This window comes from Lissotriton vulgaris, chromosome 2_1 (assembly GCF_964263255.1).
Source record: "Lissotriton vulgaris chromosome 2_1, aLisVul1.2, whole genome shotgun sequence".
NCBI classification, from domain to species: Eukaryota; Metazoa; Chordata; class Amphibia; order Caudata; family Salamandridae; genus Lissotriton; species Lissotriton vulgaris.
Genome location: NC_141687.1, coordinates 180,251,938 through 180,276,295, shown reverse-complemented (window position 1 = coordinate 180,276,295; position 24,358 = coordinate 180,251,938). Strand labels below are relative to the sequence as shown.

Genomic DNA, 24,358 nt, shown 5'->3' with positions numbered 1-24,358 from the left:
CATCTTAAAAAAACAGAAAGGCCAAAGCCTGCATCTCCTCTTCTCATTTATCTCAAATCTCCACACCACAGGTTACCAACTACTATCCTGGCCAGCTTGCACATCGACAGTGAGCGTGGTACAAACACCTACTCTTCGACTGCTGTGACACTGGCTCCACAGTCAATAACCAGGCAGGCTGCATTTCATCAAGGACTCTCAAGCACTAATTCAACACCTGCAGTAATCTTGCATTAGATTCTCAAAATCTTTGAGAAAAAAAGGATTTGAGCTTAGCCTGAACAAGCAAAGGCTATCACCAATTGATGGAAGCAGTATCAAATCACCATAGAACCCATGACCTTAAACATGCATGATAAGAGCTACAAACAGGCAACACGGAGGGCAAATAAAGCCCACTTTGAATCCTGCATCTACAAGACTTCGATCAACTCAAAAGAACTCTTCAAAGTCTTCAGACATATGATGATGTCCCACCCACCATCTAGACGTCTAACGCCCTCACAAGGCTTTTGTGAAAAGGTGATTACAAGTAACATACCTCCTTGTTACCAAAAAAGGGATAACACCTCCAATACTGGGCAGAAACTTTTTGACCTCTATCTGTGGGTCAAGTTAACACCCACTTTCCTACTACCGGGATGTAATAAAATCTGCACTCTCTACCAATAGGTAGTTTTAGCTCATAGCAATTCTTCTCTGCAACCCTTCTCTGAATCCAAAAAACCACTGGCGCTCATCATACATTACCCACCCTGATACTATCCTTGAGAGCTCCTCACAAGCACCCCTTCAGTAGGGTAGGAGCTTGCAGCTCCACCATAATAACCTGAGCAAGGAGGGGCACAATGACGAAGTATGCCACCCTTAGGTGAGTGAGGGCTTTTTGTCCTGAAAATAACACTACCCATGTACATCTCCATTGGAGGCTATCACATAGCGAAGCTCTTCCCAATTTTCTTCTAGAGGGCAGTGTTACTGTTGCACCGGAGCCAGGTTACCCACGACATCAGTTGTTAATATATGCCAATAAGTCCCAGGGAGGGAAAGGATACGATGTTGAACTATCTGTATTGTTTACCCATATTAAACTCAGGATCCAGGAAGTAATTGGGTCTCAACAAGTTGCGGACTGCCTGACACATGCAGAACAGGATGCACTGAAACAAATTCTATTTTATATGCACCTCAATCTGCGATCATGTACAAGCAAACCCTTAACTTTCAATTGGTCGACCTCCAGAGGAATTCCCAACTTCCCTCACTGAATCTATGCAATCCTAGGGACCTCTGTGACTCCCAACTATCCATATTACCCCACATCAACAGTCAACAAAATTGCCTTTATACAGCTGAAACTTCGGAAAGGCCTACCATTTAGTCCACACACACAGTGAACACATTTCAAATGACTCAGAATCATAACACCTTGACTTCAATGTAAATGAAATATGCCTTGAAAGTTTGATAAAGATAGAATATAAATCTACAAATGTAATTCAAATAGGTTTCACAAGATAGACTGGACTGTAAATTGACAACACTCAGTGGTACTGCAAATGAATAATAGGGCAAAGAACAACACACAGTTGTACAGAATTAGAAAGCTCTCATGTACCAGACTTGTACATGGGAGCACTCTGTAAAAAAAATGAGACTAAGAATACCTTAGTATTTTCCAAACAGCATTGGGTGCAACCTGCAGTACGCCTCACTCCTGCTACTAGTGGGTCATGCCTACAGGCGAAGTGTTTATTACTTGATCAGAACGCAGGCAGGCAAACGTGTCTCAGACCTTAGCAGAATGAACAGGCACCACCCCGCGCCTAGGGGAAGGGCGCCCTTAGTTGCGCCAAGTGACTGAGCCCCCTACGTGTTGGCTAACAAAGGGGAGTGGATCGAGCAAGGAGGGACAGTGAAGTCATCAGGACACGCAGGAATGTAGGAGAGTGTTATTTAAGGCTGCGCCCGCTGTACTCGAAGCTGCAGAGGTGTCGTTGACCACCCACCCACCCAGCAGCAGAACGAGGCTTCGCGGAGCACTGACAGTTAACAACAAAGGGGGATACACAACAAGGGAAGCTCAGCTCAGAATCCTACCCCCCAGGAGGGGGTAGGATTCACGTGTGCTGAGGGTAGGCGGAAAAGGTGGACCAACCTGACGGTGGTACTGGACTCTGCTGCCCTAACCCGCAATGTATGGACTGAGTATTTATTTATTTTATTTTAGTAGTTTTATATAGCGCTAGCCTGACCCAAGTGTATCGGAGCGCTTCACAGAGGATAGATTGCGAAGATAGCAAGAAAGTACAAGAAAGTGACAAAAATGCATGTCAATGTTGAGGTATCAGCTTCGTATTTGAGGAAATATCTGTTTCGTATTCTTCCCAAGATGGTGCAGGAGCGGAAAAAAAGTCTGTACCTTCACTCTGAGCGTTCCTATCGGTTCCCTGGGGCACGATTGAGGAACAGGGTTTTGAGTTGGTTTTTGAATTTTACAAAGGAGGGGGTGGTTCTGATGAGGGGGGGAAATGGAGTTCCAGATTTTAGGTGCGCTTCCGGCGAAGGAACGAGTCGCAGTTTTTGTTTTTCGAGTTTTTGGCAAGATGAGAAGGAGGGAGTTGGAGCTTCTGAGGTTCCTGGCCTGACCGGCTTTTTTGAGTTTGGGCGCCAGGTATTCAGGTTTGCCGGTATGAAGGGCTTTATGAGTAAGGCATGCTATTATGAAGCTGATCCTCATTTCAATTGGGAGCCACTTAAGTTCACTGAGAGCAGGAGAGATGTGGTCAAATTTCTTGATTCCGGTGACCATTCTGGCTGCCGCATTCAGAGTTGTTTTGATTGGAGCTAGGTGTGACTTTGCAACTCCTGAGAGGACTGCGTTCCAGTAGTCCAGCCTTGACAGTACCAGGGATTGGGTGGCCTGCTTGAGATCACCAGGTGGGATGAAGGGTTTTATTTTGTTTAAAAGTCTGAGGTTAAGGAAGGCGCTCTTAGATGAATTCTTGATGTGTCTGGATATGTTTAGTTTCCGGTCCAGAGTGATGCAGAGTGATTTGACAGAGTCAGCAAGGGTGAGATTCCCGTTCAGCGCATCTACGGCTTTGAGCCATTCCGCAATTTGAGGGTTCTCCTCTTTTTTCGAGATGAGAAGAATCTCGGTTTTGTCGAGGTTTAGTTTAAGATGATTTGAGGACCGCCAGTGTTGGACATCATTCAGTACGTCATTGAGTGTTTGAATGTCACTGAGGGAGGAGGTTTCCAGATATATCTGAGTGTCGTCTGCATAGAGATGGAAGCGGATGTTGGCTGCTCTGAGTAGTTTGGTGAGGGGCTCCATGTAGATGTTAAAGAGTTGCGGGGAGAGTACTGAGCCTTGAGGGACTCCTTTGTTGATAGGGTGAGAGTCAGAAGTAAAGTTTTTTTTTTTGTTTTTTTGTGCGATTGTGCAGGAATGAGGAGAACCATTGGAGGACCACTTCACCTAGAACGGCTCTTTCTGAGAGAGCCCTGATGAGGAGTTTATGGTCTACTGTGTCAAATGCTGCCGATAGGTTGAGGAGAATGAGGAGGCAGCATTGATCAGAGTCAAGTGAGTGGTGGATATCATCTATGATGTTGAGGATCGCGGTTTCAGTGCTGCAGCTTTTTCTGAAGCCAGATTGGTGGGAGTCCAAGAAATTGATGTTGTCCAGGTGTTGGGTAAGCTGTTGGAGAATGCATTTCTCTAGAATTCTGGATAGAAGGGGAAGATTAGATACTGGTCTAAAGTTATTCAGATCTGACGTGTCAAAGCCTGTTTTTTTCAGCAAGGGTGTGACTTGACCTACTTTAAGGCAGTCTGGAACGACTCCGTTTTCCATGGAGCTGTTTAATATTGTGCACCATAGCGGTGCTAGGGAGAGCTTCCGTTTTTTGGTTAACAGGGGTGGGATGAGGTCAAGGACATGGGAAGAGGGTTTGGAAGTGGAGATCAGTGTGACTATCTCTTGGTCTTGGATGAGGCAGAAACTTAGCCAAGAATTGGAGGCGGAGCCAGGAGCGACAGCGAACGTACCGGGCATGGTGCTCTTGGAGGGTTGGGTGTTGATGATGTCCAGAGAGAGTTCGATCTTAGTGATCTTGTCATTAAAGAAGTTGGCGAAGTTGTAACAAAGTTCGTTGGATGCCTGAGTTGAGCAAGCCACCGGCTTGGAGGTTTGTTGTCTAATGATGCTGTAGAGTTCTCTGGGTCTATTTTTTGCGCTATCCAGCGCAGAGCAAAAAGAAAGCGGATTTTTTGTTTTTGATGTGATTGCTGTATTCCCTGAGGGCTGTTTTGAGTTCTTCGCGGAGAGTGGAACAGGGGTTCTTCCTCCAGCTTTCTATGGCTCTTAGGTTTCTCCTTCTGGTATTAGAGTCCGTGTTGAACCAAGACCTGGATGACCTGGATGGAGGACTTGGCCCTTTCCCCAGAATTTTTCGCTTTTTATTCCTTTAATTTAGGGTGCCCCTATTGTAACAAAAGGGTAGAGGCCTTGTGTAGTGGAGAAAGCCCTGTGTAATGTTAAACTAATGTTAAGGTGCAGGTGCCTTCTCCCCCTAACATGGCTGTCACTGACCCCTACTACTGCAGCGCGGTCTTTGTGGGTGCATTCTAGTAGCCAGGAGCTGGCTAGAACCCTCAGACAATGTATCTATACTAGCCTGCCAGCCTGCCCATAGCCAGAATGATGGAACCTCCTAGAACCTAGAACCTCCTGGAACCTTCTGGAACAGGTGAGGTGACACCACCTGCCACTACCAACTGTCAACTGGCACTATAAAAGGAAAGGGAGGGAAACTTTCCTGTGAGATTGAGGGAGAATAGACCTGGGGAAGAACCTACGCAGGAGTTTTAGGCAGTGGGCCTAGTTAGGGACCTATGACATTGGGAGTGACAGGGCCTAGGTGCTGCCTTCCAAGTGTTGAGGGATCCTGAACTTGCCCCCTGATGTGGCCCGGCGGGAGGGCAACCCAGGGGCCACTTGAGGATACCGGCTGAGGAGATTGGATTCAGCCATCAACTCAACCCCCTCCCCCTTTTCAAGGAATCCAGAGACTGCTATTTACAAGGGCGCAAGAAACATAAAGCGCCAAGAAGAAACCAAATCACCACAGGACTATTGAGAAGACAACCAGGTATTGGCGCTGTGTCGCTCCCCGCGCTCCCTGATGCCACCTGGGACCCCTTTTGCTGATTTGCCACTGTTGTGTGGCCTGTCCTGTTGGTCCTGCTGATCTGATTCCAACTAAAATAAACGGTCTGCTGGCTAAGCACTCTTATTCCCTGGCGCTAGCACCCTGAACTACCTGTCCTGAGGAAAGTGCCCCACTGAAGTGAATACTAAGCTCTATCTCTGCGTAGCGCTAGCCTCCTGAACTGCTAGCCTGACTGATTTGCCTGAGGCTCAAGCACTGTAACTGCTTGCAGAAGCGCTAGACCTAGACTGCCAAGAACTGCTGCTGCTCGCTGTGCCCAAGAAGCGCTAAATTGAGCTCCACTCACCGCAGGGAGATCTGGCCGTGGAGCATTGCTGACCGGAGCTCTGAGATTGGCCCCCGGCAGCCCTCGGTGCTAGGAGAGGGCCACCGCCGTGTGGTTGTGGGCCACGCCTGGCCCGAGTGTATGCAGACCTTGAGGCGGCCCCCGGAGCCTTGGGGGGGCCACCGCGGTCATCTACTGGGCCTTCCCGCCATTGCCTGCATTGTCGCGGTGGCCCCTGATGTGAGGAGAGGGCCGCCGTAGTGTTGTAGAGGGCCGCGCTAGGCCCTGAAGCTAGCACCATCACTACCATGTGAAGGGGGCGCCGGCCGCGTCATCGGCCCGCCCCCGCCAGCACCATGTGACGGGGGCGCCGCCAGCGCCGCCCCGGAGCGAGCAGGCCCGGGATTGAGGGAAACGCCTGCACCAGCGCTCGGGAGGCCCGGGACCGATCACCCAACAGGTCGGAGCTTCCCCCACCAGCGCGAGGCCTACCACCCTCCCAGGAAACATCACAAGGGCCCTGGAAGGGGCCGAAGAGCCAAGGTAATACGGGGAAGGAGGGCGGAAGGCCGGAGAAGGCCTTAGAGTTCGCCCTCCCCCGGAAAACCGGTGACTCTGCCCCGTTGGCCTTAATTAACCCCAGAGAGTTCCTTGAACTGGGGAATAGCCCCATTGACCCCTTCAAGTACTGGAACTGGGCCAGGGCCCTCCCAAAAGACACCGTTGGGGCCTCAGCTAATAAAAGTTAACCCCTGCCTGGGGTACAGTTGCATGCCAGTTAGTGTAGCCTTATGAATGGCTTGTTTTGGAACAAAGGAAAGGCTCCTTTTTAGCCTGGTGCGTGGGTTATCCCTGCCCACAGAGGTGCTCACCTGTGCTTGAGGCCTCGTTTATTAGTGCCTAATGCATGTTTATGGCTGAGTAATGCAGCGTTTGTTTTCTCATAAAATGTTGTGCCTTTTTATGGGGTACTTACTTGATGAAATGTCCTAACTTCTGCCTAAGGAACTGTTTATTTCTAGCTGAAGAGAGGACACCCTGGTTAAAGGAAATATTTACCCTAGCATTGGGCTGTTTTAGAGGACCCAAGGCCCATAGTTTATAGGCCTCAATTCCTAAAAGGGTAACCCCTGATTAGGGGCTGTAATGAAAGGTCTACCATTCCATGATGAAGAGTATTAGCGAGTACTAGACCCAAACCCAGGGATCATCTGTATTTCGCCTAGTGTTCTGTTCAGCCTAGGCCTTATGTATGGTTTACCTGTTATTAAATGTTTACTTCTGCTCAGAGAAGTGGTTACCTCCTGGATGAAATGTTGCTGCATAACTAATGAAAAGTTCTACTTCTACTATGGAACTGCTTAATGCTTATTCCTACTGGAAGTGATTCCTAAGGTGGTTATCCCTGATAAGGGGGATGGTAGTACCTGCACAAGGGGACGTGTATTCTCAATGACATGTTTTCACCCATTTAGTGCCGTATTTACTGGAAGCCTACAGTTATTTATTTACATGTTTACTGCTGTAAAACGCTCACTCTTGCCTGGTGAGAAGTGGGTAAAATGCCTGCAGAACCAATAAGATGCAATGTGATTTGGTTGTCTACTTAATGTATTTCTTACAGGTGCTGACAAGAAGCAAGGCTAAGGTCAGGCCTGCGGTTATCTATATTTAGTATTATCTCATATTCAATATTTATCTGATATTTAATATTTATTCCTCTGAGTATTTATTACAAAGTGTTGAAACATATGTATTCTGAAGGAAAACTAATAAGTAATTGATACTGTAAATTTTGATTTCCCTGACTCTGCTCTATATAAAAGTTATCTAATTTTTATACAAACTAACTGGAGTGGTGTCGCACATTGCGTGCCCATTTTACTGTCTCAGTGGATGCATGTGCTGTATGGTCGCTTTACACATAAGCTTTTGGATGCCTACCCGCTCGTGCCATGCTACTCTCGGGGAGCTGGTGACTCCAGTTCCAACAGAATGGCTCTGTTTTTTTTAGTTTTCGGGGAGCGAGTTGGTCCAGCATGGTCTCCAGGTTCGAGTTGTACCAAGTAGTGAGATCAGTAGTGGAGAGGTAGTCATTGGGGCAGGGCAGGAGTGGGCTTATCCTTTCTTCGAGGACTTCCAAGGGAATCTGCGAAAGGTTTCTGACCCCCTTGGGGGTCTTGAAACGGTGTTTGAGAGAGAATATGTTGGTTGATATGGAATAGGATCATGTGGTGATCCGACCAGTCCACGGGGAGAACGTGTTCGATCGAGATTGCGTCTTGTTTGGCGATAATGGCATCTAGAGTGGCTCCTTTGTAATGTGTCTCCTCTGTGCAGTGTTGTGTAAGATTATGGTCCTCGAGAAGATTGGATAGCGTTTGGATTAGTGGATTACGTGTATCATCCCATCGCAGGTTAAGATCGCCAAGAATTAAGGAGTTGGAGTCTCCAAGGGCAAAGTGAGTAATCAGGTCTGCTAGTTTCTCCCCAAAGGCTGAGGTGTTGCCCGGTGGGTGGTACAGAAGGTGACAGAGCATTGATCCTTTATCTTTGGTTTTTATGTTTGCGGTAAGGAATTCAAAGGTCTTGTATATGCACGAGTCTATTTCCATGATGGAAATGTTATCTTTATGGATGATGGCAACTCCACCCCCTCGTTGGTCTTTTCTGTCTTTGTTGATAATGGAAAAGCCTGGGGGGACAAGCATGTCTAGGCACTGTGAGGAGTGCTCCTTGAGCCAGGTCTCTGTGATGAATGCAATGTCAATGTTCTGCGACAGAATAGCTTCTGCTAGTTCGGTTGCATGCATTGGTGCCAATCTACAGTTGATGAGTATGCAGTTGGTGGGAAGCTCTTTAGTGCTAGGGATCGTTTCCTTGGGAGCTCTGGGCAGGGCTGTGAGGAAAGGTGTTCTAGGGAGTTTAGGGCACGGAGGGTCTCTTCCAAGACCCGTGATCACTTGGATTTTGGATTTAGGGGAGTGAAAGGTGGGTGTGTCATACGAGGAAGCTAGGTAGGCTACCTCTTTGTCAGACACTGCTGCTTTGAACATCATAGGTCTAGAGGAGATGGGCTCAATGTCGGTATTGGAGTGAGTTTGAGCTCTAGAGCCGCGGTCTGGGTTTCTTAGGATTTTTTGTGGCAGGTCATCCTTCCCCCTTCTAGAGGGTCTCTGTACTTGTGCCACGGGGAAAGCAGCCGGTCTAGTGAGGCGCTGGTGGATGAAGGAGTCGTATGTAGAGGGAGACCTGGGGGGTATTGTAGGGGATTTCGGGCCTTGTCGAGATTGGTGAGGATTTCGTTCAGGCCCCGGGAGATGGTTTCAAGTTGGAGTTCTAGTGAAGCTATATGCTGCGTCATGGAGCTGTGTAAGGGAGTGGGGTCATCAAGGGGCTGGTTGGTCGGAGCAGTGAAAGGTCATGTTATTGGGGGACGAAGGCGGTCGAGCGGGTTCAAGGAGATGAGGAGGGTGGATCAAATTAGGAGGACGGGCTTGTTGACCTTTTGAGCTTTGGCAGACAATCTCTGTGGAGGCGCTGGGGTAGACGGTGTCTCTGGGGTGGGAGGTGTCTCTGGGGTGTCGGGATGAGGAGGCGTGGGACAAGGCAGGGGTAGTTTGAGGACCCTGGTGGAGACGGTTAACTGTTGAGGGGTGCTGTGTCGGAAAGGAACCAGGGGTGTGCGAAGGAGCGGCGCGAAGTGTAGGGAAGAGGGAGTCTCTGGGGTGTCAGTAAGAGGAGGCGGTGGACGCAGCAGGGGCAGTTTGATTACCCTGGGGGGACGTTTAATTGTTGGTGGGTGTTGTGCCAGGAAGGAGCGAAGGGTTCGCGGAAGAGCGGCACAGAGTGTCGGGAAGAGGGAGTCGAAGGCTTCTAGATTCTCATTGTTTGCATGAATCAGGACAGTGCCGTTAGTGTAGATGGTCATAGACGTGCTCCCCCTCTTGGTGAACGGTTAGGGAGCGAAGAGGTAAGTTTGCAGCTATGTGAGGTGGTAGTGGTTTTTGAGATGTGAAGTTGTGTTCCGAGGGAGATGATCCATTCCTCTGGTCTTTCCGTGTGAAAGATCAGATCCATCTTAATCAGTCCTTTGTAGGGGCAGTGGTATGTGACGTGAATAGAGTTTCTATGTGTTGTCTAATCAGTTTCTGCTTGAGATTTCGTCTCGCTTTAGAGGAGAGGTTGTGGGGGAAGCTAATTGTGAATGAATTTGCGCTGTGGGGTTTCAGGAGTGTCGGTGAGGGTTGGGTGGAGTGGGGTGACAAATCCGGAGCCATAGCGGAAACTTCTGGGAGGAGGGGTGGTGGGTAAGCGAGGGGGTCAGGGCCATATGAAAGGGCTTGGGCTCCTTGACTAGGGCGTGAGATGTAGACTGGCATCTAAGTTCATGACGAGGAAGGAATTAGGCATTGAGTTCAGAGACTTCTTCGGCTATGGATGGGAGGCCATAGGTAGCTTCTAGTTTGGTTAGCCTTGAATTAGAGGTTACATATTGGAGGACTATATTGCTCGGTAACGAGGGGGCCCTGGGGCTTTGTGAGGCCTAGACAGCCCTGCTGGAGGGGACCTGGGGAAGAGTAGTGGCCATCAGGGCAACAGGCGTGGGCTGAGATCAAGAGGCTCTGTGTAGGATGAGCGCATTGCTGGGGGGGGGGGGGTGGGGGGGGGGCAGGGGTTGTCCTGAGTGCAATCACTTCAGGAGGCAACTGCGGGCGTGGTTCTTTTTGTCAGGACTGAATAAGGTCAGAGTTTTCAATGAAGCAGGCAGTTCTCAGAAAGGTGGGAGGCATCTCATAGTTGAATTTGAGAACTTATGTCACGGGTGGCCACCATCTTAGGGTCAGGCATCCAGGTTTGAGAGAGTGTGCTAGTATGCTAGGGCTAGTATGAGAGATTTCCCGTAGACATAAGGGACCGGAGTCTTTGGAAGCCTCACCTCGCTTTCATTGTGGGCTGCATGGAGGTGGTATCGAGTCTCACGGGTCCGCCATCTTGGGGACAGGCATCATGGAGCACTGGTTGCGCTCCGTTTCTGTCCTGCGCGCCCGGGTTGGAGGATAGAAAGGCCGGGGTGAGAGGAGGCGAGAGGAAGCACTCTGTGGCGGTCAAACGAGGCTGAGCTCATCCTTAAGCCTCATTACCTCGTAGTGAGATCTGTGTCCAGTCGCGTGGAGCTGCCATCTTGGGGCCAGACGTCGGCTCCGTGACCGTGATCTCCATGGGGTTGGCGGAGCACTCAAAGATCCAGGGCGAGGTGAAGCCCGGTCGTCCAATGTGGAGTCCGCCGGCCGCGGCAAGCTATCGTCGTGGGGGAGGCAGCAGGTATGTGCATGGTGGGCAGAGTCCAGTGCTTAGGTCACCCAATGTGGAGTCCGCCAGCTGCTCCCTTCCGTGGCATCTGTTCCGACACTGGAGGCAGCGAGGCGCGGATTCCTGCCTTAGGCTCTATGGGGGCTCCGTTGTTGTAGGGGGTCGTCGTGGGGGAGGCAGCAGGGATTTGTGCGGTGGGTGGATTCCGGTGTGATTCTGGAGTCTGGGTGTCCGGGAGCTCTCTCTCAGAGCTCCTTCCCTGCGGCCATCTTGATCGAACCTTGGGGAGTAGAACCTTGGGAGGCTGTCTGTGTTAAGGCACCCCGGTGGGCCGGTGCGTTATGCGGTGCCCTGGATTTCATGTAATGCAACTGGCTGCTGTGCGCGTTGTGGTCTGATGGCACAATGTGCGCAGCTGAGTGGAGAGCTTGGCGGGATGAGTCGGACAAATTCCATTGTAAGGCCAAGCTCAAGAACAGCTGTAATGTTGTGCCTAATTTTCTTACTGCCTTTGACATGTTGTTGCCGCTAAAGTGTACGGCCAAAATTGAAGTTTAAGTAATGTCGTGCCTGATTTACTTAATGCATTTGACAAGTTGATGCGGCTAAAGCGTGATGCTGTGAATAATTGTAAATATCCAGACAGGGTGGTTTTCTCCTATTGGTCTGTGAAGAATTACTTGGTTTGATGTGAATAAAAGGCTACGCCCAAACATGTTCTGACTCTGAGAGTTCTTGGGCATAGAGGGGTAAAACTTTTGGGAATAGAGAAGGGTGAATGTCACGTTGTGCGCATACTATGGGAATATCAGGGTGCAGAAAAAAAGAAAGGAACAGCCATACTAAAGGGAAACCCAGGTATATCAAAGTGAAGCAATGGCATGATTTTGTGGACTGATGGAATTCAGAGATACAGACTCAAAGGGCTATATGAGAAGAGAGAAGCAAGAACTGAAATAATGTGGAATTATTTGTTCAATATGTGTGGTGATTTTAAAATAATTAATCCACATTTGCACGAGCCGACGTTTTTCTGAGGATAAACAACTAGCACGGAGGACAAGCACACACTTTATGCAAAATTGCACCACGAAGAAATGGCATACACAAAGGCAGACACACCTGCAGACATGCGCATGCAGATAGTTACACATGACCCTTCAACCCTCCTGACAAGCAATCACCAACAGCAAGGCCAGCTAGCCACTTTCACATTCACTGAGCTGTCGTTTCTTCGGACGCACTGCACAGATGGCATTGGTCACTCCCAGTCAACGATAAGTGGGTTGAGCAATTTTCAGAGGAGGATCCAGTTCCCCAGTCTTATGGCAGAGTTCTGAGTTTCCCCTGGGTTGTACGAGGAATACAAGTTGCAGCTTTCTGTTCCTAGGAGAGGGCTAGCCCCAGAATACAGACGCAGGATCCTGTGAGCAGGGCTTAGATGACCGGCCTGGGTCTGCAACAGACTAGGGCACAGGAAGAAGTGGTGAGATTAGCAACAGGCAATAATGCTAGAAACTCGCTGCCCCACGGTTGTTCCAGCTTCTACCCAGAACTACTCCAAAACAAGCAGTAACAAAGCCAATAGGTCTGCGCGGGCTGAAAGCCTTTTGGCTCTACTGATACTTTTTTTATCACTGAAACATTATTGACCGAGAAGCTCTTGTTTCTTCATCTGTTTAAAAAACACTGATTAAAAGAAAAATATTTTTGGCCTCAAACACACACATGAACATAGTAATATATACCACCATAGCGTATTACTTTGCACGTGGATGTGCTCCTTGTGAAAGGGTGAATGCCGTCATTCGCCGTGAAGTTAGCCAAATGCTGATAACTAGGCTGTCCCTTTTACGTGCTCTCATTCTTTACACTCGTGGGTAAAAGTAAAATCGTAGGGGCATATTACCAAGCAATAGCGATAATTATCGCTATTGCTTGGTTAGAGACAATAAATTACCGCTGAGCTGCGGCGATTTTTATCGCAGATAAACCTTGGTATTACCAAGGTTTATCGCAAATGCGATAAAAATCAGCAGCAATGCATGAATATCGCTGAAAAGTCAGCGATATTCATGCATTACCAAGCTAATGCTCTTAGCCATGTTATCCACCTCCCATTGGATAACATGGCTAAGAACTGCTCAGGGCAGGTGTTAGCTTTTGGAGATATTCGCGCTTAGCGCGAATATCACCATAAGTTGGTAATAGTAGATAGCGATGTTAGCGACTGTTTCCAGTCGCTAACATCTTGGCACGCCCACTTTGCATGTCATTAGTGATAAATATCACTGACATGCAAAGTGGGGCCCAAGATGGTCGCTATCTCCTACTAGCTGTCGCTAACTGGTGCCAGCTAGGTAATAGGGAGATAATTTTATCTCCGCTTTCTTGGCTTTTAAAGCCAAAAAAGCGGAGATAAACCCCCTTGATAATATGCCCCGTAGTCCTATTTTTGTGAAAAGTCCGGTTTTTCGGCTTTATAATTCTGGCCACCCTACCTTTACCGCATGTTGTATACTGCAGTGGGGAGAAGAAAAATGCGAATGACACGTAGTTATTCTACATATCATTTTAATAAAATCAAAAGGTATTGGTTAACGCCAGATCTAAAACACCCCATCTACTTCTCCACAAGCTATGATTACAAAGCAATTTCACAGTCCCCTTAATCTGCACCAGTTCAACATGTACGCATATCGAATAAATAACTATTGAAACAAAAAAAATCAATACTGATAGCTATAACCAGATCACGAATACCGCAAACACTTTCACTATCGTCGAGTCAAAAAGGATTATCCCAGAACCTTAATAAACTGCCTTACTAAACGTTGTGCTTCTGACCTATGATCACCCACCACTAAAGGCTGTTCCGACCAGATTGCCTCAACCTTTACAGAGTTAATGATTACATCATTCACCACTAAACTGGTCCCAAAACAGAGCAAACACTCGCTCTTGCCTTAACCTGAACACCCACGCTTTAGCCAGCCAGTGTTTTCTGCAGTACCACGTTAAGGCAGCACCCCACCTATGTTAGGCCATGGAGTGACTTTACATCTCCCTTCCTCGAGGCCCAAAATGGCCATACTTTGGCTGTCTCGTGCCTAAAATTGCCTCTGCTTGAATAGACGTCAACAGGGAACATTGATCTTTCCGATTATTATTATTTTTTTAATCTCCCAATTCCCTCCTCTAAAATGTTGGTATGTATGAAACAGTAACGCCTATGAAGTCACCAGGCTGCTCGCCTTCGAGGTTACTGGACCACTTTTAAAGTTTCTCTTCAGAGGCGTAGCTCCAGGGGAAGGGAGGGGGGGTTTGGCGGTGTCAACCCCCCCTGAAAATATATTCTGTAGTAAATTGTTGGGTACAGGTGCTTTCATTAGGGTCATGTAAAATATCTGTCGGATTTCACATCGGTTGATCACATGCCCACACTGACAAAAACACACACTCTCTTCCATGTTTTAAAGTCCTTAAAATGTCGATTAGTTTGAAAAATATTGAATTTTAAGTCCGTTTAACAAGCAACACTCTCTTTTTACTGCCCCTTACGCCCCTTCATGGACTGCTTCTCATATAATGTGTTTAACAAGATGTCCCTACATGATTATTGAGAAATCTGAAGCTCACCCCACCAATCTTACCGACCAAGCTACAACCCTGCTTCTCTTCACAACAGTAGACAGAACCAGGATAAAAATAGTGATATAAATGTAATCCAGTGAATAAATGCAGGGCTCGAAAAATCGTAAAAAATGCACTAGACCTGCAGGTCTAGTAAACTACAAAATCTCCTGGTGAAGTCACAAGCCACCTCAAATTAACCTGTACTCAAACCTCTGGTAGCTTAGCACAAAAGCAGTCAACCTTAACTTAGAGGCACTGTCTAAAGTACAGATACTCTACTCGTCTTTGGGTGGAAGACGATACCTCAGGAGCACCTATTCAATTCTAATAATTTCACCAAAAAAACTTAACCAAATTTAAGGCAGTGCGCCGGTCGACCAAATCTTAAAGTATTTCACATCGATCTTACCCAGCGACTGGTAGCACGCACAACAACCTTCTTCATTTCATTCAGAAAATGAATTATGAGGACATTTCGCGCTCCACTGAAGCCAGAGCAGACACCATTGCATTTGCTACCGAAGAAGCAACGAGAATATACGCATTAATAGAAGACGACATATCACAGTCATCCACGGCCAGGAGTAAAGAACAGAACATAAAACAACTTCTCTACTTGTCAAAACATAGAATCAATCAATCAAGTCAAGTCAAATAATTTATATAGCGCACTACATACCCAGAGGGTCTCAAGGCGCTTGATGGGGTGGGGAATTACTTGTCGAATATCCAGGTTTTCAGTTGCTTTCTGAATGCTAGATGGTTCTGAGTGAGGCGAAGGTGAGTGGGAAGTGAGTTCCAGGTTTTAGCTGCCAGGTAGGAGAAGGATCTTCCTCCCATATTAGTCTTGTTGATGCGAGGTACAGTGGCAAGGGCTTGGTTGGAGGAGCGTAGCTGGCGGGGGGGGGGTGTAGAAGGAAAGTCGAGTGTTGAGGCATTCGGGTCCGAGTTCGTAAAGTGCTTTGTGTGCGTGGGTTAGGAGGCGGAATGTTATCCTCTTATTGACGGGGAGCCAGTGGAGGTCTTTCAGGTGACCAGATATGTGGTCGTTACGCGGGATGTCTAGTATGAGTCTGGCTGATGCGTTCTGGATGCGTTGGAGTTTTTTCAGAAGTTTTGCTGTGGTGCCGGCGTACAGGGTGTTCCCGTAGTCTAGGCGACTCGTGACCAGTGCGTGGGTGAGCGTTTTTCTGGTTTCGGTGGGGATCCAGCGAAATGTTTTTTGAGCATGCGAAGAATGTTGAAGCAAGATGATGAAACGGCGTTGACTTGTCTGTTCATCGAGAGAGAGGAGTCCAGGATGACGCCTAGGTTCCGTGCGTGGTCCGACGGGATGGGTGCTTTTCCAAGGGCCTCTGGCCACCAAGAGTCGTCCCAGGCGGAGGGAGAGGTACCTAGGATAAGGACTTCTGTTTTGTCTGAGTTCAGTTTCAGACGGCTGTGCTTCATCCACTCGGCAACTTCTTTCATTCCTTCATGTAGGTTGGTTTTGGCGGTGGTCGGGTCTTTGGTGAGTGAGAGGATCAGTTGAGTGTCATCAGCGTAGGAGATGATGTTGAGGTTGTGTTGGCGTGCGATGGTCGCGAGGGGGCTCATGTATACGTTGAAGAGGGTGGGGCTGAGTGAGGATCCTTGTGGAACTCCGCAAGTGACTTCAGTGGCCTCTGACTTGAATGGTGGGAGGCGGACTCTTTGAGTTCTTCCGGCAAGGAACGAGGAGATCCATTCCAGTGCTTTTCCTTGGATTCCGATGTTTCTGAGGCGTTGTAGGAGGGTGCTATGACAGACTGTGTCGAAGGCTGCGGAGAGGTCAAGGAGGATGAGGGCGACTGTGTCTCCATTGTCCAGTAGAGTACGAATGTCGTCTGTTGCTGCGATGAGGGCGGTCTCAGTGCTGTGTTTGGCTCGGAAGCCGGTTTGTGAGGAGTCGAGGTATTTGTTGGTTTCGAGGAAGGCGGCGAGCTGGTTGTTGACAGCTTTCTCGATGACTTTGGCCGGGAAAGGTAGGAGCGAGATGGGGCGGTAGTTTTTGAGTTCGGTGGGGTCGGCTGTGGGTTTTTTCAGGAGGGCGCTGAGTTCGGCGTGTTTCCAGCTTTCCGGGAAGGTGGCGGAGTTGAAGGAGCAGTTGATAACGTCCCGGAGGTGAGGTGCTATGATCAAAAACTACACGCCAATACCTTAGTGAAATATCACAAATCATTGCGCATCCCTAGAGGCCTACGAATTGTGTTAAAGCCGTCGCTGTGCAAGAACTCAAAACCATTCCAAAATCGATAGTATGCTATACTGAACAAGTGCAGCTTGGATTTAATCCTTCTAATCATTGAGGAGTTATCTAAAATACTTATTGAACTTGAAAAAGAAATATCAGAAACTACAGAAGAACTCACAAAAAATATGTCAACACAAGAATGGGATACATTCATTCCAGATATGAAACAATAATTAGAAAAACATAGCAATGACATCAATGATCGTAAGATCAGAAAGTTCCGGCGTGACACACTGGATTATAAATTGGGCAAAGTCTACACCTGGGCGGAGGTGTACGCTCAGAGAAGGAGAAGCCGCCCATACACTCAAAATACTGAGACATCTTCTTCAGACAGTGACACGACCAACTGCCAAAGAAGACCTGGACCTCCACCTTCTAGCAGAACCCAGGGACCACAACCAATGGATAAAACACAGGAACAAACATCAAGTACATCTACAAGTTCCATTAACACTGATTTTTTAGAGCAGGCAGGAGAACCAGACGACCCAGGAGGAGCAAAACAAAAAGAGCCTCCGCAGACAAGAAGTGTGACACTTCCAAAGAAAAACAACAAGAAGAAGCAAAATGTCAGAGACAACTAGTCATTAACATTTCTGACTATACCTTTACTGAACAGGAAATTAAACTGCTACAAAAAGGAACCTCATTCGTGCCAACCACCAGTACAGACTTGTTGGAACTAGAAGTCAGCACATTTAAACTCACCCGAAAATTGAGGCTGCGGCACTTCTTTGAGAACATCGCACCCCCCCCAAGGGGATAAAGAACCGAATCCCTTGATGGGCTTGAAAACTTTTAGCTCTTTTCAGGCCCCTGTGAGCCACAAAACCATCGACTTGTTCGAACAACTGGTCAAGCAAGATTTATCAATTATCAATTTCAGAAAAGGCACATACAAAAATATAACGCAGAAAGACCGTGACAAATTGAAATCGATCGCTAATAACAAAGATATATTTTGTACCAAAGCAGACAAGGGAGGCGCCTTGGTCGTCATGAATTCAACAATGTACATCAAAAACTCAGAGAACACATATCTGATGAAACCACTTATATGAAACTTCCAGGAAAACCTACAGTACAATATACCACAACGCTTAAAAATATTGTTGATAAGGCTTTAACACTTGAAACCATCAATGAAAGAACTAGGAATTTTCTTATTAAATCCAACCCAAGGAGTCCGTCCATATATGCGGCACCAAAGATTCATAAAAACCCTACTGACCCACCTATACGGCCAATAGTATCTACATGCGGAAGCATTCACAAACCTGTAGGGCAATATTTGGATCGTCATCTCCAACCGATAGTCCAATCTTTAGCCACCACTTTTTGTGCAAACTACAAAACATCAAAATCGAATCCAACGAACAGTTATATCTACGCACAGCTGACGTCAGCTCCTTATACACCTCAATTCCACACCTGGAGGGAATTGAGGCCATGGAACAGGCTATCCTTAAACTAGATATGGAAGAAACCATGAAAGTATTTCTGATGGTACTCGTTATGTTTACTCTATATCAGAGTTATTTCAAACATGATGAAGACTGGTTTTTGCAATTAGTAGGCACGAGCATGGGAAATTGCGCAGCTCCAGTCTACGAGAACATATACATGGGTGAATTTGAAAATACTAATATCTGGTCCAACCCCATCTGGAACAAACATATCAAGATGTATGTTCGTTTTATTGATGATTTATTTATTCTTTGGAAAGATACAAGAGAGAACCTTGAGCAAGCTTTACGCACCTTGAATTCAGCTAACCAACAAATTCAGTTTACATGGACAATAGATTCTCAAACCATAATATTTCTGGATGTTCTCATCACTTTAAAAGACAACCACATCACAACAGACATATTGCGCAAAGCTACTGACCGGAATAATGTTTTACACTATACAAGTTTTCACCAGGCATCTTTGAAAAAACACTTACCCAAATCTCAGCTACTAAGGGTCAAACGAATCACTTCTGATCCCAATGTGGCCAATATCAGAATAGAAGAAATGACCAACAGATTTCGAGAAAGATGATACCCAGAACAGATACTAGACACAGCCAAAAACCAGGTGAAAGATCTAAACTGTTTGGATCTTCTAAAACAATCCAGGGTGAAACCACAAAGTGACAGAATGGTCATAGTATCGAAATATTCAAATGTGAGCTCTATGTTCAAAAACATCATACTGAAACATTGGCCAATGTTACAGTTAGAGTCAGAATTTAAAGATATGTTCAAGCCAAGACCTCTCTTTGGATACACGAGAGGAAGAAACCTGGGAGAAATTTTAAAACAACCCAAAACCATTAACTTACCCTCACGAGGCACCAGATCATGCGCTAATTGCAATAACTGCAATAACATAATCACAGGCAACAAGGTGACGCACCCTATGAAAGGATATGACATAGCCTTGAACGTCACGCCCACCTGTGACACCAACAATTTAATATACCCGTTAAAATGCCCATGCGGTAAGGTATATATAGGGAAGACTGAGCGAAAACTTAAGATTCGTTTAAATGAACACAAGTCCAACATCAGGACAAAGAATTTGAAATCATCAGTGGCCAGTCATTTTATGGAAATGAACCATAACATCTTTCAACTCAAGTTCATGGTGTTAGAAGTGATTAACAAAATTGAGGGAAGAGACAACAATAAAATGTTACTCCAACGAGAAAATTACTGGATTTACAGACTTAATTCCATCAAGCTATACGGGCTCAATGAACGTATTGAATTTTCATGTTACCTATAAGATACCTATGTATTGACAATCAAGCCCACCACGATGGGCCCACTTGTTCTGGACCATCCCCTGACTGTGTATTTACTTAATTTGTTCTACCTTATGGTTTTACATTTATTATCTAGTGGCCACTAGATTTATGTGTTTAGTTTCTCCGTTTATTAGATAATAGACATCTCATACACACGCCATATGTAATTATCACATTACAACCGAAGTTTCCAGCACCCCGTCAGTCCCCTTTTTACTCTCACGCTTTCACGATCACATGACTTTTCAGCTTCACTAATTAAGCCCGTTTTTTCACACCAGTACCGGTTCGAACTGCACCGAATGTGTATCACACCACTCTAAACAGCAGAACGTATGCCACATCGCATTGACAAACTCTGTAAGTAAGCATAAGCGTTCCCATTAGGCACTGCAGCATGTAAAGCGCCGTCATTTTTTTCGTTATGTTCCATTTCACTTTATTTATTTTCACCCGAGTTTGTCATTAACAGCACTCCGTCTTAACATACTTTAAACCACCGTGTAAGTCTTTATTTGAGCACCGCTAACCGAGATGCACGACTCTGGTCATTTTTACTCACACTCACCCGATATATGTAAAAGCATGAGACAGCAACCTCAATTCACTTTCTCATTCGGTAACTGCACGTTCCAGCGCGACGTTCACAACCATCATCTTTAAGCACAATCACAGTTCTACCCAATGTGTCTACACCATAGTTGTATTAGGACATTTGACAGCATAGATGTGATATGATATATTTTCCACTGTATGTCGTTTTTTGTAGATGCTCCCTGATGAAGGGCGATTGCCTTAAATACATTGGAGCTGGATTAAATAATGCTCATCAATAAAACTTTATTGACAATGATGAAAATACAGACGAAAATGAACTAATGATCAAGAGGAAAATAAAACTTGATTACTTCATGTAAAAAACTACATGTGTAAATCCTTTTTATTAATAGAGGAGGATTTCACCACACATCAGTGTGCCTCGAGGGATGCCATCAGTTCTTAATTGATGACATTTTCTTACATATAAAGTACAGATACAGCACTACAAAGAGTGATATAGTGAAAACACAACAAAAGAAAAATATAACACCATGTTAGAAAAATAGAGTACATTTTTATAAATTTAAGACCGAAATGACAAAAATCCAATCATAGAAACAGTGACATCCAACTTTAAAGATTTCAGTGAAAATAGTGCCTAAAGGCACAAAGCGCCAGCTGTGGTTATCTGGTTATTGAGGATCAGAACAAATTCACAAGTTCAGGCCGACCGCGATTGAGCACGGGCTGGATAAAGGGACCAAGTTAGGCACACTAAATGCAGTACCTTAAATCATGGTTACGGAATGTTGTGAGATCCAATTTTGAAGATGAGTCGTGCAGCAGCAGTTCAGAGGAGCAGCGTGATGCAATGAGGAGTCCAGCATAAAATATGCATCACACAGCACCAGTTCTGGGGAGCTGTGAGGCTGTAAAGCTAAGTACTCCACCGTTTGCACAGGGGCAGATCCGAGAGCCTGTGGTGTTCTGCGTCATGGATGCTTTCCACAACGGTGGTTGCGATGCAGAGCTGGGAGGAGATGCGTCGCACTGAGTCGGTTCTGCCCAGAAGACCAAAGCTGGGCTGACAGAGCACGTTCAGACCCACTTCCAAGGGTCCATGACGGCGGTGGCACCACTTAGGGGGAAAACTCACGCAGTCAGAGTCCAGGTGCTGGGTTCAAGGTAGTTGGAACCTTTTCTGCCTTTGAGGCTCTGATCAGGAGGCCAGCTAACTAGCCTTTGGAGCCACTCTAGTGGCCCTGGGTTCAAGATGCAGATCCAGTCCTTCTTCACTCAATCAGCAGGGTAGTGGGGCAGCAAAGTCCTTGCAGCAGAGCTGCACAGCAGTCTTTCCAAGTGTTTCATAGGTCCACAGGTGTACTGAAGAGTTGGTGTTGAGGGTCCTATATTCATACTTGGTGCCAGCTTTGAAGTAGGAGAAGGTTCTGGAGGCTTCCACTCCAAGAGGTGTTTGGAATTTCCTTCCTCTCTGTCCTGGCCTCAGGTTGTCTGAGGGCACAATAGACAGTAGTGAAACCCTTTGTGAGTGTGCTGAGGCACAGCCTTTGTGATGTGCAAGTGTGGTAGGTGATAGAGCCTCCTCCTTATCATCAATGCAAAAAAAAAATGACAGCTACACCTACTTATGTGGCCCAGGATACAGGCTGCATAACCAAATGGTTAGGACAAGAAAATGCCAACTTTCTAACTGAAATTGCATGGTGAGCAAAAAAACGATGGAATTAGACCCAGATCTCTGTACTGGGGTGAATGTATGTCATTGTTCTGCATTCCGTGCATCAATTGTTCTTTTTGCGTTTGTCACCCCGAGTGGGACGAGTATGCCCAGACGTGGGTCTTGTGCTCTCCATGCCACTAGATTCAAGCAATCCCGGCTGATAAGGGGTGAAACTCGAATTCAGTCCTAGGATGCTTGTTTCCAGTCCAGGGAGGACCTGGCCTGGCAGTTCGTGCTGGACTGTTCCCATTGGGAGCAGGGTCAAGACTGATATGCATATGTCTAGGTTCAAACTGGAATGGCATAGTGAGCAAAGAAACGATGGACTTATGCCCAGATCTCTGTACTTGGGTGAATGTATGACATTGTTCTGCATTCTGTCCATTGAATGTTCTTTTTGCAACTTTCTAAAAGTGGCATTTTCAGAATTGTGACTTCAAATCTGACTTTACCGTTAAAGAGGGTTTTAAATTACAACTCTTTAGCCACAAACTAAAACATCCTACCTGCTCCCAACTAAAAGTTATAACTTATTAAATGTAATGAGGTAACCCAATGTTATCTTATGGGAGAGGTAGGCCTTGCCATAGTAAAAACCAAATTTAAGAGTTTTGCACTATAAGGACATGTAGAACTTAAAAGTACATGTCCAACATTTTGAATACAGTACACCCTGCCCTCTAGGCTGTGTGGGACCTACCTAGGGGTGACCTATATGTATCAAAAATAAAGGTGTAGGCCTGGATATAGGTTTATTTTAACATGATGAAATAGCATTGTTAAACTGCACACATAGGCTGCAAAGGCAGGCCTGACACACGTACTCAAGTGGGTGGCAAAATCTGCGCTGTCCTTCTAACACGACGGCCGCAGAGCACTTCCGGCTCATCGTGTTTTTAACCAATCAACAGCAGAAGGAAGAACTATGATTGCGCTTCGACACAAGCTGATTCAGATCTACGGATACGACGTCTCTGCGTTTAAGGTCAGTGCCTGGCAGCCTTCTGAATATTAAACGTAGCAGCTGAAAGTAAATAAAGAACAACATAGACTAGGCTATTTGAGAGGTTTTAGAATGTATAGGTTTAGGACTTTGCCAGCCGTTCAGAGTGATTTGCGGCAATATTAAGAAGCCGGACTGTGGTACTGAGTTTTCATTAAGCAGAATGTGTAAAGTTGCGAATGGTAGGAAGTTCTGCATGGAGGTGATCTGTGTTCATTTTGTTTTAGGATATCCACAATAATGAGATATGATTGGAATGCCATTCAATTAGCATTTGCAGAATGATTCCGTCAGTAGATGTGAGTTTTTATAACAGTAGTGGTTAAAAGACCATAGTGGGTTACTTATCATTTAGTGATTATTTGTTTGGCATTTTATATTTTTCTTAGATTTTTCAAGGTCAATTTATTGATGACTAATTCAATCTATCTCCAGCCAAGAACTTATTGAGAACAAAGGTAATTTTTAGTGGAAGTGTGTATGAAGAGTATGAGTTTGATATAAGGGTTGATTTTCATGTGTTGGGTTAATATAAGTATTATTAATATTTTTTCCAGCACTCTAGGTTTTTGAGTCCTGAGGAGAACCATACAAATTTACATAAAAGAGTTTGAAATGCGTCAACTGTTTTCCTATCATCCAAACAAGTATATAACATATGTGATACTACTGGAGCTCTGAACAAATTCAACTGGGAAGGTTTCTGTGAACTCTCACCGAGCCCAGTATGGACACTGTTTAGGTTTAGTTCGTCTAAAAAGGAGCCAAACTTGCATAAAAATGAATGCTCCAAGGGCACTATTTCAAATTATGTTAAACAACAGAACCCTAGGCTAAAAGGACGTCTTTCGAACTTTGTTGTATGTAAAATTGTGGTGGTTTCATGTTAATTTTGTATTAATTTGTGATTTTTTTTCTTCTTTCTTGTAAATATATTTTGATGTCTTCTCTGTGTATTGATAAGTTTATCAATGTTTTTTATGTGAATTGTGTAAAGAAAAAAGATGAAAAAAAGGTTTAGCAGTGACAATCAGGGTCCCGTGGTATGTCTTTTGAGACTTAATTCAGGAATGCGCTTCCAGTTGACAGATTACTCATGCATGATGCAGGTCACTAAATAGAATTCAAAGTCTGGGCCAATGACTTCTCCTTGCAAGCTAGCCCACTTAGCAAAAGAGGTCACCCACACCCTGCGTCCGCCCTCCCTCCCTCCTTTACCCCACTCCCTAACAAGACACTATTTTACACATTCTCCAATGTGGCATACTCTGCATTAATAATAAATGGAATTACTACCTCCATATGGCATATCTCACTCCGGTGCGCCTCTTCAGCGCCCGCATGCGATCCTCCTGGATTTTTATCATGTGGTATGGCAGTGTCCTGCTCTGCCGCCGTTCTGGAGAGGGGTGGAGCTTGAACTCACGCGGGCCCTTGGTTGGGAGGTTCCCCACGACCCGGTGCGCCTGCTCTTGGGGGTGTTTGATGGCCTCGACGGATCCAGGGCAGATAAGCGCTTCCTGGGGACGGCAGTGGCAGTGGCAAAG

At 46.0% G+C, this 24,358-nt stretch overlaps 1 protein-coding gene across 1 annotated transcript in view; it reads right to left on the bottom strand.

Annotated features, from left to right (window-relative positions):
• Positions 1–24,358, bottom strand: part of MLXIPL (MLX interacting protein like) — a 941,138-nt gene that overhangs the window by 866,569 nt on the left and 50,211 nt on the right. The gene's annotated exons all lie outside the window — the stretch shown is intronic.